General features: G+C 40.0%; 1 protein-coding gene and 1 long non-coding RNA gene across 2 annotated transcripts in view; one reads left to right on the forward strand and one right to left on the reverse strand.

Moving 5' to 3' along the window:
- Positions 1-14,333, forward strand: part of Col4a3 (collagen type IV alpha 3 chain) — a 133,884-nt gene that overhangs the window by 12,684 nt on the left and 106,867 nt on the right. The window lies entirely within an intron of this gene.
- The window catches only part of LOC118572979, a 28,333-nt gene continuing 14,991 nt past the window's right edge, over positions 992-14,333 (reverse strand). Inside the window, exons 4-6 of the long non-coding RNA XR_004943573.1 lie at positions 13,930-13,974; positions 1,261-1,482; positions 992-1,145 (exon numbers count right to left, since the gene is read on the reverse strand). This is a non-coding gene — a long non-coding RNA (uncharacterized LOC118572979). The remainder of the gene's footprint in view (positions 1,146-1,260; positions 1,483-13,929; positions 13,975-14,333) is intronic.

Consider the following 14,333-nt stretch of genomic DNA (forward strand, 5'->3'; position numbering starts at 1 on the left):
TAATAGGGCAAGATGTTTATTTTCTCTGTTTGACCAGGGGAAATTTTTATGCTGTTTGTTTATGTATAATGTTGAGAAAGCTGAAGAGTTTGAATGCTGGACTTCAAAATAAGCTGGGTGTGTTTAAAAGTGAAGGCAAAAATAGTCTGTGATCACATTTTCTAAAGATGACATTGCTAATATGTCGGTCTCTTCTTAACCTTTCTTTGCCTATTTTTTTCATCCAATGATAGACTGGTGTGTTTTTTATGTTGTTGATTATTATGAATACAATTTTCAAATTTCTACAGAAGACTTCATTGTGGCCTGATGCCATATATTACTGACGGAAGCTATCCTACAGGACATACTGTGTATTTCCAGTTATTTAGAAATAAAGGCTAAATAAATAGCTCAATCTGTGAACTACTCACTATGCAAGCTCGGGGACCCAAGCTCGAGCCCTGCAAACCACATTAAGAAAGCCAGGTATGGGTTCATGCATGTAAAATCCTAGAGCTAGGAAAGCAGAGAGAGATAGGCAGACTCTTAGGGCTCATGGGCCAGCTACCCTAGCCTAATAGGCAAGCTGCAGGTCAATGGAAAGACCCTAGAGAACAAATCAAGGTAAATGACACTGGAGGAGCCACATACAGAGTTTACCTCTGGCCTCCATATACATGCACACATACATACACACACACATACACACACACACACACACTGTACACACACACACACAGACTGTATATACACACATACACATACACACACATACTGTATACACACACTGTACACACACACATACTGTACACACACACACTGCACACATGCTGTATACACACACACTGCATACATGCACACACACACACACTGTACACATGTGCACACACACACACAAGGGTAAGGGGTGGCAGGGGAGCAGGTAATGGTAAAACAGAATTAAATATAAACTTTTACCAAAGTCATAGTTTAGTGACAATGATCTTTTAATAATATAGATACTTTCTTGTCAAATGTCCATCTCCAAAGTATGCATTTTTGAGAGCCAGAGAGCAAAGCAGTATCATTTCTGGTTCACAGTTCAACGTCTGATCCAAGAGCATTGTCAGTTAACAGAGGAAGCAAGTGTGTAATGGAGATATCCGAGAAATCTTTCCAGATACCTGAAAAGGAACATCAGATACCACCGTGTTTAGTGCTTAAATAACTAATATTTCAGATAAAATTGAATTTTAAAATGCTTTGGTTATCAAAATAAATGATTCCTGACACCATTACCTCCTTTTAAGGAAAATCATCAGTCAATTCCATTAATTTGCTGACATACTGTTTCTCTCTGCAGTGTAGAAATGGTTTAGCCTGTTTCCATACCACTGTCCCATTCAACTCCTTAAAGATCAGTGTTATATCTGTCTTGGTGATTCCAACTCTTAGATTCACAGTTGGCACTTCTGGCCTCCAGTGAGTTGCTGTGGAACTGGACCAATACTGAATCAAACACTAAAACCAAAATATCAGTAAAGAATGACTAGTTCCTCAAATCCTCAGACAAAATGTTGAGCAAGTCATTTATTAATTCAACAATTCAAATATTTCCTTGTATCTTTACTGTGTGTTAGGTACATGCTGGGAACCAAGAGAGATTTTTAAAATGTCCCATGCCACCCTCCACCCTCCCCCATCCTCCTGGAGTATGTTCCTAAGAAACAGAAAACAAATGATGCATTCCTTCAGAGGGTAAATATGGAAAAGGAAAACTCAGATGGAGATTAAAAAGAAGAATCTAGGTGGGTAAACATAGAACTGGGCAGGAAGGCAGCAAGCAGTGTGTTTAGTGCAGGAGCCAAAAGGGGGAAGATTTCACTGACCTAAAAACCATAGTCTATCTTCGAAGTAAAGTACAGAAGGGCTAGCAGTGAACTTGGAAAGCAGTAATCAGCTTTCTTAGCAGTTTTGCACCTCCTCCCCCAGCTTGTGCTCCAGCTACAACTCTTATTGGTAGCTTAGATACAAGTGGGCTGGACCCTCTTTATCGCTCCCCCATCCCAAACAAACACAGATTCCACAGTCCCTTCCAAACTTTCTTTAATACTATGATCATGTAATATCTGAAATCTCATGAAAGAAAGATTTCATGGGGGTTCCCACTCACAGAGAGCCTGCCCATGTGTCCCAGGCAGGAGTTCTCTAATAGTAGGTGGAAACCAGCAGGTGGATTTCTTGAAAACTGCATGTGCCTGGGGCAGAGCCCACAGGTCATTTTCCATTCACTGTGACCTCCTCTAGGCTTTCTGAGGCAGAACACAGAGAGAGCATGTGACCTGCATGTGCTGCATCCCCAGGCCTACAGGAGCAGTCCTGCAGGCAGAGTTAGCTAAGGCACCATGTCATACAACATGGGAAGAGTCCTTCATGAAGTACCAGGAGAGAGACACTGTTCAGATGTCTTTGGACAAGTCTTTCACATTCCAAGGCTCTCCATTTCCTCAGTCATAAAATGCGGCAGATCAAAACTTTGCCCCCTTATCTACAGAAACACTGCAGTTAAGCGCACTCTGTGCCCAGTCAAGCATTCCAGAGATGCCAGGTATCGCCACAACGAGAAAGCTTCAACATGTCACCAAAGCAGCTGTCTGAATGAGCTTTTCAAGCTCCAGCAATGCCCCTGCTGTCTTGTGACTAGGATTTCCTGGAATGTACTAAGGAGTTTCTTACTTTCAAAAATATTATCCAGTGCATTCTTTACGGTTGGCATTTTCTAATAACTTCATTCTAAAACATCAGCAGAAACAACATCCTCCCTGAGTGCTGTCCCCATTAAAAGTGAGCAGTTTATTGACCTCATGCTAGCCCGTGCAAACAATGTCCCTAAAACTCCACCAGTGATGTCATAGCTTTTATGGGTTTTTACCAAATACTAATACTTCACCCAACATACTTGTTAATTATAGAGCTTCTCCTGACCAATAGTTAATATTAATAATTTTGAGACCTGAGAGATGGTTCAGTGGGTAAAAGGAAATGCATCACTTTCTATCATGCACCACAATTTAATCATATTTTCTCATACTAATAGTGATACCTATGATAACTTTTCTTGCTTTGTGTCTCATTTTTTTAATGGATTCATACAATGAAACTATTAAGTGCAACTAGCATAAAACTTAAGAACCCGAATGCAAACCTCTAGCACTCATTAAACAAACAACTAGGGGTTGGGGATTTAGCTCAGTGGTAGAGCACTTGCCTAGCAAGCGCAAGGCCCTGGGTTCGGTCCTCAGCTCCACCAAAAAAAAAAAAAAAAAAAAAAAAAAAAAAAAAAAAAAAAAAAAAAAAAAACTAGAAAAAGGTGAGCATGGCCACACATAACTTTAATCTCACCACTTGGGCTGGAGATGGGGCAAGCAATAGAGAATAGAAGATTGCTAGGACATGCCAGCCAGCCAGACTAACTGGAAATCAGTGAGCTCTGGGTTCAGTGAGAAATCCTGTTCCAAGGGGATTAGTGATAAGGCAGGCTACCTAGCACCCTCCTTTGGCCTCCTTCCATCTTCACAGTGGCATGCACATACACACACCACACACACAGCTATCACATACCCCACACGTTATATACCAACACATATATTACACACTCACAGAGCTATCACATACATCACGCACACAGTTATCACACACCACATACACTCATCACACAGCCACACAGCTGTCACACACACACATATACATACACACACACCACATACCCACACACACACACACACACACACACACATCATATACTCCGTACACATCACATTTACAAATTAGATAACATGGCATATGGCGTTTGGTATATTGATTTTTTTCTTTGTGTAATGATGGGAAAAGAATCAAGATGTTCTACTGTTAGCAAGTGCTGTGCCACTGAGATATATCAAGCCCCAAGTCTTAACTTTTTCGTGTTATACTGTATTGTGAGCATTTTTCTCAACATGAAATATCCCTTAAAAGGAAATGCATCACTTTCTATAATGTTTATATACCACAACTTAATCATATTTTCTCATACTAATAGTGATACCTATGATAACTTTTCTTGCTTTGTGTCTCATTTTTTAGTGGATTCATACAATGAAACTATTAAGTGCAACTAGCATAAAACTTTTTTCACCACAAGTTGTATTTGTAAAATAATAAGGCTTTAATAGTGATAAACAAAAATAAAATGAAATTACTGAAACTCCTATCTTGTAACTACAATAATTAATATTACATATGTACATATTTAATATTCTTTTCTTATTTAATAAAAAGTGTGACTGGTTGAAAACTGACAACTGAAACTTTAAAAAAAAAAAATCTCCCAAATAAGTGTAGTGATGGCATTGAGTAAAAAAAATCCCCCAAATAGCCAATTTGTCCAGTATTACTTCTGGAATGATATGTCCATCTTTTTTTAATTGTCTCAGTTCTGACCCAAAATAAGCCAAAGAAATACCTTGAATGGTGCCAGTATTTTCTGAGAGCATAGCCTCATGATGAAGCCCAAATCTAACAGTCACAGATAAACATGGAATCTATTCACTATGTACTTTATTATGATCAGGAGTCAGCCAAGTATTAGTGAGAAAAGCCAAAGGCCACATCTATCAGCCCACCACCGCAAGTGCCCCTCCACAGCTCAGGACAGCTGTGAACTGGAAGGAATTAGCCTCAAACTCTTCACCCACCATCAGTGCGGGATGATGGTGTTGGTTCTAGATTCTCCCAGCTACTAGAAGAAAATTTTCAGTGTTTCAACAAGCCATTCTCTCTTTTCCTGCAGCACCCCTCTTATCCCATCATGTCCCCCTTACCTATCTTTATGACTTCCAGCAGGACATTGAGGCTGGCATCTACTAATTTTACTCTAGGTTTCTTTACTGGTGTTCTGGTGTAAGTCATGTGCATATGCTGAGACAAAATTGACTCCCTTACTGAGCGCTGACTTGGTAGTTCGAGAGCGTTTTTTAATCTCAGACATGGTTATGTAACAGCTGCAGCATAATCTCAGAAGCAAGAATGGGGAAAATCAACAGAGTAGAAACAGAAACCACCTGAAGACCCAAGGCTCTGTGACAGAGGAAAATGTGGGAAATCACAACTTGTCCCCATTGAAACAATGTCTCAGTCAGACCCCTCTTGAGGTATCACCCATGCCACTCAAGGAAGGACTCAGACAAGCTGACATGTACCTATGTTTTCCACCTTGTGATGTAAAAGCAGAAGGCAAATTCCAATTGCCCTGGCATGCACCAGCTGGTCCAGTGTAAATGATTTACCTGGGAGTCTGTTTAACAACGTTCACCTTCTGAGAGTCACAGCGACGCTTCAAGTTCTCACCTGCTCTTACCTGTGAAGCTGCCATGCCCCTTCTATTGGATAAATCACTGAGCTGGTCTAAACAGAGTAGAATCTGTTTTTATTATAAGTTTTCTCAGCCACTAATCTTCCTGTTTATTTAATATGAGGGTGGTGGTCTTTGTTACTAAAATGGAAATAGCTGTTCAGTGGGTGAACAAATGGAATATGATGGCATCTGTCCTAGTTAGCTTTCATTGTCAACTTAACATAGTTTAGAGTCATCTGAGAGGAAAGACCCCATTGAGGAATTGCCTAGATCAGATTGTCTTGGTTATTAATTGGTGCAGAAAGGCCCAGTTCACTGTGGACAGCACTACCTAAGCATGCAGTCCTTTGCTATATAAGAAAACTAGCTGATTGTTTGTAATAGCCAGAACCTGGAAACAATCTAGATGCCCTTCAACTGAAGAATGGATAAAGAAAATATGGTACATATACACAATGGAGTACTACTCAGCAGAGAAAAACAATGACATCATGAGGTTTGCAGGCAAGTGGATAGGTCTAGAAAAAATCATCCTGAGTGAGGTAACCCAGACTCAGAAGGACAAACACAGTATGTACTCACTCATAGGAGGATACTAGATGTAAAACAAAGATGACTAGACTGCTACACAACTCCAGGGAGGCTACCTAGAAAACGGGACCCTAGGAAAGACCCAAGGATCACCCAATGACAGAGAAATGGATGAGATCTACATGAATGACCTGGACGACAGTGGGAGTAATGAAGGGCAAGATTTGAGGGAAAGAGAGCTTAGGGGAGCAGGAGATCCCAGCTGGATCAAGAACAGAAAAGGAGAACAAGGAATAACAGACCATGATAAATGAAGACCACATGAGAACAGGAATAGGCAGAGTGCTGGAGAGGTCCCCAGAAATCCACAATGATACATCCTCTGTAGACTGCTGGCAATGGTCGAGAGAAAGCCTGATCTGACCTAGTCTGGTGATCAGATGACTAAACACCCTAACAGTCGTCTTGAAACTCTCATCCAATAACTGATGGAAGTGGATGCAGAGATCCTCAGCCAGGCCCCAGATGGAGCTCCAGGAGTCCAACTGTTGAGAAAGAGGAGGGTCTGCAAGAGCGTGAATTGTTGAATCCAAGATTGCAAAAAGCACAGGGACAAATAGCCAAATGAATGGAAGCACATGAATTATGAACCAAGGGCTGTGGAGCCCCCAGCTGGATCAGGCCCTCTAGATAAGTAAGACAATTGAATAGCTTGATCTGCTTGGGAGGCACCCAGTCTGTGGGACCAGGATCTGTCCTTAGTGCATGAGCTGGCTGTTTGAAACCTTGGGCTTACACAGGGACACTTTGCTCAGCCTGGAAGGAGGTGACAGGACCTGCCTGTACTTAATCCACCAGGTTTAAATGAATCCCCAGGGGTGCCTTGATCCTGGAGGACATGGGGGAATGGAGGGGAGGGGCTGAGGAGAAAGTGGGGTGGGGGCAGGACGGGGAAGGACAGGGGAACCCATGGCTGATGTATAAAATTTAAAACACATAATAATAAAGAAAAAAATTTAAAGAAAAAAAAAGAAAACTAGCTGAACACAAGCTAGAGAGCAAATCCAGAGAGTAAGCCAGTGTGTTGCATCCCCTCCATGGTCCCTGCTTCAAGTTCCTGTTTTCTCCTGATTCCTTCAGTGATCAACATTGACCTGCAAGTATAATCCAAACAAATCCTTCCCAACTATAATTTGCTTTTGATCAGAGTGTGTTATCACAACGGTGAGCAATCTAGGACAGTGTCCTAGGTAGCAGGATTGTAAACTACACCTCCAAGGCTGGCTCGGCTGTGCTTTGGAATATAAGTGAGGGTGATTAATTCTGACCCTATTTTTCCTCTGAATTCTAAATCCATAATTGTATCATTTTTAATAAGAGAGCCTTTTATCTCACGCAAAACATTTTTTTACAGACATCCTACCCTGTTTGGATGAGATACTTAGAAAGTTCATCACAACCCACTCCACAGAGAGTTAGCTGGAGGGCCTTGGCCAAGTTGTTGAGCTTTGTTTCCTGAGTTTGTAAATGATAATACCATCCTGTTGCTGCAATGATGAAGTGTTCAGCAAGGTGTCCCCGATGCCTGGCACCTGCTGGGAACCCAGTGTGTGGCTGTCTTTGGTAACAACTGACCAATTATCTTCTGTGCTAGAGAGATGGCTCAGTAGTTAACAGCACTTACTGCTCTTGTGGAAAATATAAGTTTGGTTCACAGCACTCAGAAAGCAGAGACAGTTGTAGCAGGAATTCAAGGAGAGCCTTAGCTACACAGCAAGTTAGCACCAGTCTTGGCTGCAGAAGACCCTGTCTCAAATAACAAACAAGCCAGCAAAACAACCACAAAAAAAAAAAAAAATCCTTTCTGTTAGTTCCTGTACCATAATTCTCAGTCTTGGGCTGGTTTATTTAGTCTTCTTTTCAATATCCCTGAACCACCCACTCCTGTTATTGGTTTGTTTTTTACCCTTTGACTCTGACTCTTTGGAGGGACCTGCCATCCAGCTCCCAAATAAATATATGAAGGCTTATTCTTACTTATAAATGCCCTGCCTTAGCTTGGCTTATTTCCAGACAGCTTTTCTTAACTCAAATTATCCCATTTATCTTTTGCCTCTGGACTTTTATCTTTCTCTGTTTCTGTATACCTTTCTTTACTTCTTATTCCATGGCTTGCTGTGTAGCAGGGTGGCTGGTCCCTGGTGTCCTCCTCCTTCTCTGGCTCTAGATCTCTTCTTCCTAGATTTTTCCTTCTATTTATTCTCTCTGCCTGCCAGCTCTTCTGTCTCCCTATTGGCTGTTCAGCTCTTTCTTAGACCAATCTGGTGTTTTAGACAAGCAAAATAACACAGCTTCACAGAGTTAAACAAAAGCAACATAAAAGAATGCAATGTTTGCATCATTAAAACAAATGTTCCACAGCATAAACAAATGTAACACATCTTAAAATAATATGCCATAACACATTCCCCATTGTCTCAGTACCTGCCTCAGAAGCTATGATCCTTACTTTTCCTATGAAGAAAGACTTAGGCAGTATTTTTTCTGAGCTACTCTATTTTGTTCTCATTTCCAAGTGTATTATTTATTAGTATAATTGTTTATGAGTTTTGCCTTTTATTCTCTCTGCCAATAGTAATTTAACTTCTCCAAATAACTTAAAATGTAAAATAGTAACATAACAAATTAATAAAACACAACAGCATAATCTGAATATGCTTGAAGTTCATATGCATGAAGCCAGGACAGGACAAGCTAAACAGAGTAGTTTAAGTACACAGACGGGGTGTGGAACACCACCTACTAGACACACGTTTGAAAAATTCTCTCTAAATCCCCATGCATATTTTTATGCCATGGTGCATGTAGTATTCAGATGACAATTGGAGCCCCAGCTGCTTCCCACGTCTCATTTGATTGTTGGCCTCCATGAGATGAGTAACTTTTCAGCCATCAGCTCATGCCATGATGTGCTGTTGTCTCCCCACATGCCCAAAGCAACAGGGTTAACTGATGATGGCCTAAAACTACCCAAACGCCTTCCTCAGCTATAGAATTCAAAAATGATGCCTATTTGAAAATCTTATAATTTTCTTGGGATTTATTTTTAAGTCTGGTCTCATTTGCAAGTGGAATTTGACACTGAAAAGAGACCTTGAGTAGCCCACTCAAAGCTCAGCAATCCATGTGAGGCATTGGCTTAACACAGAAAGCTTTTACATAACCCAAGCCACCAAGAGGGATATCCGGTCAGCTATTTTTAAAGTGTTCCTCCCCCACTCCAGCTCATGTAGCAGAGTTAAAACAGTTTGCTTAGAAAATTGGCACTGCGTCTGTGATTCATGAGGCCAAACTTTGAATGAAATATTTTTAACTTATTAAAAGTAAAACTGTTTTGCTGTGAACTGCCATCCCAGGAAATGACTTTCTAAAGTAGACACACATATGCATGTGTTGAATATACCTGTCTATTACTATATATGTGGCACTATACATTGAATTAATTAAATTCTTCAGTGAATATCCACAAAATGGGTACTGTCTGCCAAATGTTGGGTTACATGTCATGGAGACATGAGGGTGAGAAAGGGGGCATGTCCTTTCAGAACATGCAGTGGAGTAAAAATTAAAGCCAAATCAGTAGACATCTCAGCGGGTGAGAACATGGCAGCAGAGGATGCCTGTGAAGGAGTAAGGGACAGATCAGAGCTCATCAAAACGCATGTGAGAAGAGCCAAGGGAGGAGAGCCACAGAAGCCCTCTTTTTGCATCTTGTGTCTTAGCTAGAGTCACCACTGGTAAATAAGCTGTGCTGAAATACTCAGCCAACTAGGAAATACCAAGATAGAGTCGTGTGTGTGTGTGTGTGTGTGTGTGTGTGTGTGTGTGTGTGTGTGGGTGCATGTCTGTGCAAGTATACATGCATGTGTATGCACATGTGAAGGCCAGAAACTGACATCAGATGTACACGACAGTTGCTCTCTACCTTTTATATTAAGGCAAGGTCTTGTAATTGAACCCAGAACTTGCCAATGGGATTAGTCTAGCTAGCCAGTTTGTCCCAGCTTCTGAGTGATGGGAGTATAGGTATGTAGAAGTGGTGGAGATGTCGTGCCTGTCTGGTTCTGATAAGGTTACTGGGGATCCAAATTCCAGTCCTCATACTTGCCTATTCCCTGTCATAAATTCTTGATCTATTGATATAAGTTGAATTTATCTCCCTCAAGAGATAGAGGTGCTGTGAGACAGTAATTCTTCTCCCTACTCCGACTAGTGGCCCTGCCACTCTCTGAATTCCCCTGCTGAATATGGAAGGATGCCAAGTCTCTCTCCTGGATCTTGCCCCTTTATGACATGGGCATAATTGTCTTCTTCTTTTCCTATTATATCCTTTTAAATTTATGTGTTATTTGGAAGTATGTATATTATTTTAGACTAAAAGAATTAAATTATATGACAGGTAAGGAGCTGCTGGATTTTATATGTTTGTTAAGAACAGAACATTTTCTTGACATATTTAGTTAGTACAGAGTATATGGTGATATCTGATTTAAAAAAAATAGTATGTGCTTATTAAGTAAAATGAGCAAATGTTGTAAAAAATAGAAATTATAGTGTCACTATATAAAGGCTATAGATATCATTAATGTTTCTAGGATTTTCTCCTAGCACTTTTACTATGTAAATGTTTTTTTTAGAATGTAGTTATAAATGCATTGCATATACAATTCTATTTTCTTACAAAACTAGACAACAAAAATAATATTCATATGACCTTATAAGTAATTTTCAATATTCAAACTATCAGTTTGTGCTTTTGAGTATTTAGACATTCAATCTTCCTTTACCATTTCTTTTTAATTTTTTTATATTTGTTTATTTATAGGGAAGAGAGGCACATAATATGGCATGCACATGAGAGTCAAAGAACAATTTGACATATCAGATTCTCTCTTTCCACCATGTGGGTCTCAGGGATCAAGCTCATGTGATCAGGGTTGGTGACAAGTGCCTTTACCCACTGAACTGTCTCTCTGGTCCTTGGCCATCTCTGTCCTAGGTGTTTTGTAGATATGTAGAGCACTTAATTTTATATTCTTTTGACACAGGTCTCATTCTGTAAACCAGGCTGTCTTTAAACTCTTAATCTTCCTGTTTCCATCTCCCAGTGCTGGGATTGCAGCAGCACACCACCAAACACAGCTCTATCTTTTCTTCATCCTGTAAATAGTGCTGTAATCACATTTACATATGTAAATGCCCTGCTTCGTCTATGGGATTATGTTTCTGCTCAGGACCACAGAAATAACACTTCTGTGTTAAAGAATACAAAAGTGGGACATGCTATGTACAAATGATGCATTTTATGGATTCAGACTATATGCAAAACAGAGGAGGAGAAGAATTAGGGGGAGAATGGGCAAGAAGTATTTTGCAAAGCTGTCCACTCTGTATGAGCCATTGAAGATTGTGGAAAGGTTCCACACAAGATGCATTTTTGGAGCCATGTAACATGGGTGCAGAGGTCAGGCTGAGTGGCTGCCACAGAAGGGTACTCAGCCAATCAGGTTGATCAGATTCCAAGGTCTGCCAAATGGACTCATTTTGGACATATAGTTAGAATGTTATGGTTACTTCAAGAAATTCCAACACAATTCTAGTAGAAGTCAACTGTGCTTACAACTACTGGGACATCTCAGGTTACTTTCAGTGAAAATGGCTTTCCTAGTAAGGTCATTACAAAGGCTAAAAATAATTTTCTTGCCATGATTAATTTCCAGAACACCAATAATAAAATATTAAAAATGTTCTTTCAAAGCACAAAAGCTCTGGAACACATTTGCTAATTTATTTTTAGGGCAGTGAACAGAACAAAATGATATAAAATATGTATCCAAATACTTTGTTTTAGATTCAGTCAATGTTAAATTGTTCAATGAAATCTCTCTAAACATCCTAAAACTGTTATGGAAATTTCTGTGATTATCTCACCACCGACATATGAGGAACTGAGGCACATGCTTAAAAGTTGCTCTGGTTTGCAGGACCTTGCTAATAAAGCATCCTCTCACATGGTTGACTGTATATGGCTGTATGTGTCTCCCACATACAGACACACATGTTTTTGATGCTCTTCTAAAAATCATCAGAACCATCACAAGAAGATGAAGGAATTCTGAAAATTAAGTTCATTTATAGAAATAAAGAAAGAACGCTGGGCTGTGGTGGCACACTCCTTTAATCCCAGCACTTAGAAGGCAGAGCAAGGCGTATCTCTGTGAGTTCGAGGCCAGCCTGGTCTACAGAGCGAGATCCAGGAAAGGCACAAAGCTGCACAGAGAAACCCTATCTTGGAAAACCAAAAAAGAAAAGGAAAGAAAAAGAAAGAAGCCTATTTAGAGTGTAGTGACATCAGAAAGAAACAAGAAAAGGACTACAAATGTATTTTAAATATGTCTCCTAAATAATTCTCAATCTAAGAAGACACTCAAAATCAAAATTTAAATAAATATAGATGAGAAAATGGGAATAAGATTATATAAGCTAAGTTTACCTTTTCTATGAGTTAGGGATGTATGATGGTGGGAGAGCACTTGCCTATTATGCATGAGGCTCTGGGTTCAATTCCTGGTACACAGAAGTAACTACAGGCAATGTGTAGTCTATGGAAATACGTAGCTGCTGTATTGCTGGCATTCCTTAAGAAATACGTGACGGGCAGTGGTGGCACATGCCTTTAACCCCAGCACTTAGAGGCCAGCCTGGTCTACAGAATGACAGAATGAGTTCCAGGATAGCCAGGGCTCACAGAAGAGCCTTTTCTGGAATAACCAGCCAATCAAACAAACAAACAAACACACAAAGGAATACATGCCATGGCTGTGGGTGGTGACTCACACCTGCAAACCTAGCACTCAGTGGACAGGAAGATCATCACAAATTTGAGGCCAGCCTGGGATGTGCAGCAAGACCTTGCAGGCAGAGGCAAAGGCGAAGGTTCTTAATAAAATTAAGACGATAGATACTGTGAACAGTCAACTTGGGATACCTTTTAAAATCAAATACAGAGGAGGGGTTAAAAACATAAAGAGACTCAATGCAAAAGAAAGCAGAGAAACTGTAAATTCACAGATATGGTGATTAGTGCTTGGAAAATATTTGAAAATGGAAGAACGTTAGCTCTCCTAGTCAAAGAAAATCGCACATGGACTAAATGAGAATTTAGACACAGTGACACACAGGTATTAACAGAAGCCATCTACCACTAAATGAGAATTTAGACACAGTGACACACAGGTATTAACAGAAGCCATCTACCACTAAATGAGAATTTAGACACAGTGACACACAGGTATTAACAGAAGCCATCTACCTCTCCATGACAATGAATTTGAAAACATGGAAGACCTACAATGTTTTTTTTTTTCTAGATAGACAAAATTTTAGAGAAAATAAATCCAAAAAAGCCAGGAAGAAACAAAAGAAGCCACTACCAAATACTCCAGAGGGAAACTCCTGTCTCATATCTATCACAATGGACTTTTCCCATTGTTTGCAGAGACAGTTAAGTTTTCCAGTATTAAGTGGTTCATGTACGTGGGAAATTTAAAAAAAATCTAATTTTTTAGTTTCTGCTTTTACAAAGCCTCAAAAACTAATTCTGAAATCAAGAAAGATATTGCAGGAATATCATTGTAACTCAACTTCATGCAAGGAAAAGTTGTGGGTAAAATATTAACAGAATTAAATAATATAATCAAAATCTCAGAATAGTCAAAGAATAAATAGCACACCCAGAGGTACCATTTTAGTAGCACAAAGTTGTTCTAACACTTTTATTTATAAAAATGGGTATGTTTAAGGTGGAAAAGAAATACAACTTTATGCTTCACAGTACCAGAAAGCATTTAGGAAGATTTCTAGCAGTTCTTAACACACACACACACACACACACACACACACACACACACACACGCACACACACACCTTTGGGTATAATTATGACCCCGCTTCCAGGAAGGCTTACCTGAGGAGAGAAGACCTACCCTGAATGTCAGCAACAGCATCTCACGGCTTGGGTCCCAGGGTGACTAAAAGGAGAAAATGGAGAATGCAATCTGAGTTCCAGTGTTCCTCCTACTCTGCTTCCTGATTATGGATACAATGTGACTAGCCGCTGCCATGGTTCCAGTCATCCCTGCCACCATGCCTTCCCAACCTTGGTGGGCTGTACCCTCAAACTGTAAACCAAAACAAACCTTTCTCCACTCAACTGCTTCAAGAAAAACATGAAATATAAATGGAAAAATAAAATTGAAACTTAAGAATGTAATTGCAGTGGTTAAGACATACTGAGCCCCAGGGATGGTGGTAAGCATTCCTTGGGTATTGATTAAAATGCCCTCAATATTCTTACTGGGTAGGTGACCATGATTGGCTTATGACACTA

This window comes from Onychomys torridus, chromosome 23 (assembly GCF_903995425.1).
Source record: "Onychomys torridus chromosome 23, mOncTor1.1, whole genome shotgun sequence".
Lineage (NCBI taxonomy): Eukaryota > Metazoa > Chordata > Mammalia > Rodentia > Cricetidae > Onychomys > Onychomys torridus.